At 38.7% G+C, this 2,463-nt stretch overlaps 1 pseudogene across 1 annotated transcript; it reads left to right on the top strand.

Moving 5' to 3' along the window:
- Nucleotides 1-474: 474 nt before the first annotated feature.
- On the top strand, nt 475-1,941 carry LOC149564889 (putative CCR4-associated factor 1 homolog 6 pseudogene; annotated as a pseudogene). Its single transcript, XR_016361969.1, has one exon. The product of XR_016361969.1 is annotated as a putative CCR4-associated factor 1 homolog 6 pseudogene (transcript).
- Nucleotides 1,942-2,463: the final 522 nt, after the last annotated feature.

Here is a 2,463-nt window from a genome sequence, read left to right as displayed (position 1 = left end):
GTCAAATTGTGATATTGCTATCAGGATTTAACTGTGTGATTTTTGAGTCAAACTCATTGACCCATGTTTCATGAGTAGTGATTCAACATGAATCCATCTCTCATGAGAATAAATGGAACACTTAGCACTCATTGGATCTAGGTGATGCTCACAGGGGTGAAGCACCAGGACTTCCTGGGAGGTCACCCATCCTAGTACAACTCCAGCGTGAGCGCACTTAAATACGGAGTTTCCTCCATGGTTAAATCCAAAGCTTGCAACCCCATTTGCAAAACCTTCATCAAAACTTTTTTAAAAAGACAATACATTACATAGAGGTCGGATACGGTTCCCCGAATTTTTTTTTAAAAGAAAAGACCTTAAAAAAACTCAAATCCAATTAATGGCGAACCCGAAAATGGTCCTAAGACCGAAACGAAGTATATAAGAAGCCGAACAAGATTTATAAGTGATAAAAAATACTCAATATCACAGAATATTTTATTCAAACGGTCAACTTAAACGACAGATTTCATCGCCACGTAATCAAAATCACCATTCTGGTTAATACGCTTCTCCCATGGTTCAACTGGTATTCCGGCTCTCGCAATTCTTTCTTTCTTGCTATATGGAATGCATTTTTCGCTCAATTTCTTTCTGCCCAAAACTCCACCGCAAAATTGAGTACCCGAATACATATTTTTCCGGTCCGTTCATTGAATTCAGACAGGAAGTTTTTCGGCTGGAATAAAACCCAAAACATTTCAAGAGTTCTTTCCTCGTCAGTTAAATCTTTTGGTTTGAAAATTGGTGCCAGCGGGCCAATTTACACAAAACCGACTTGATAACTTCGAGGTGCTGATGTTTTCTAGGGTTTTACAGAATGTGGGTATATTAGGGTTCTGCTGAGAAGCGTTGCCTTACATTCTTAGTCACAATTTCTTTCTATGTTGAGTCATTTGAATTTGGTGAAGGCATCAATACCAGGGTTAGTCATTCTTCACACATGACTACTGCACGGACAAGCACCGGTGCAACAACCAGCACGGATGGTGGCATTTTAATTCGCGAGGTATGGGAACATAATCTTGCAGAAGAAATCGAGTTAATAAGAGGAATCGTAGATAAATATACCTACGTAGCCATGGACACAGAATTCCCCGGCGTTGTCAAGAACCATCCCTTGGGCGTTCTCAGGAACCATCAAGAATACAACTACGCTAAGATCAGGGACAATGTGAATGCTCTGAAGTTAATACAACTGGGTCTCACATTTTCTGATGAAAATGGAAACCTGCCCAAATGTGGGACCAATAAGCAATGCGTGTGGCAGTTCAATTTCAAGGAATTCAATGCCGATTATGATTTGCATAGCGCTGATTCTATCGAGCTGCTCAAGGACAGTGGTATTGATTTTGAGAGGAATAAGATTTATGGTGTTGATTCCGTACATTTTGGGGAGCTTTTCATGTCGTCCGGGGTGGTGCTAAGCGCAAGTGTGCGGTGGATTACCTTTCACGGGGGATGCGATTTTGGGTATCTGATGAAATTGCTTACGAACAAAAGTCTTCCGAAATATCAAGATGATTTTTTCGAGCTATTTATGACGTTTTTCCCTAAATCGTATGATATCAAGTATTTGACAAGATTTTCCAAGAAGTACCTCCATGGTGGATTGAGCAGGCTGGCGGAGTTAATGGAAGTGAGAAGGGTTGGACGTAGCCATCAAGCCGGCTCTGACAGCTTGCTTACTTCACGTGTTTTTTGGAAGATGATACAGAGCTATATCACTGTAGATATTACGCCTTATTCTGGTCTTTTGTACGATTTGGGTACTGATAATGGGAACCCCTTGTAGTTGATTGACTCTCTTTGTGTACTCATCATGCGGCCTTTGGTATTCAATCTTCTCTCATGCGGCCTATTTTTTTGCTCATAATATCAAAATACCTCAATTCTTTATATTGATTTTCTCTGAAACAGAGTGGTCTATTTTCTTGCCATTTTAAATGCATCCTTGGTTTAGTATCTGTAGTTGCAGTGCAAAGTGTTGTTTAATTTAAAAGATGATAAAATCTCTGCATATGTGTAAAGGTTAATCAAATGTTTTGCTGCGGAAGAACATGCATGGATTTGTTTTAGAGATATAAGGCTTTTACAGTCTTAAGATTTTGAGTAAACTATTTTTAGAAAAACCTAACTGGATCTGTAGTTTCTCCATGTAGTTATTTATCTTGGATATGAATGCAGACTGCATAATTCAGGTTAAAGAGGAAAAGATCAATTAAAATATAATATTATTGGAATTGTACATTACTTTGTTGATAAGGAATAGTACCAGGTTATTGATAATTGTTTTGTTAAATGTTTAGAAACTGTGGACACATTGCTGCTTCTTTTATGCCGGCATAACACGACTATTGTTCTACCTGGACTTAGCCATCTTTCTAGTAGCCTGCCTAATTCATCTAGTTCTTGGACATT

This window comes from Cupressus sempervirens, chromosome 3 (genome assembly GCF_028749045.1).
Source record: "Cupressus sempervirens isolate cs-2001-9-10 chromosome 3, ASM2874904v1, whole genome shotgun sequence".
Taxonomy (NCBI): domain Eukaryota; kingdom Viridiplantae; phylum Streptophyta; class Pinopsida; order Cupressales; family Cupressaceae; genus Cupressus; species Cupressus sempervirens.
The sequence above is the reverse complement of the archived record's forward strand: the minus strand, read 5'-3'. Positions and strand labels throughout refer to the sequence as shown.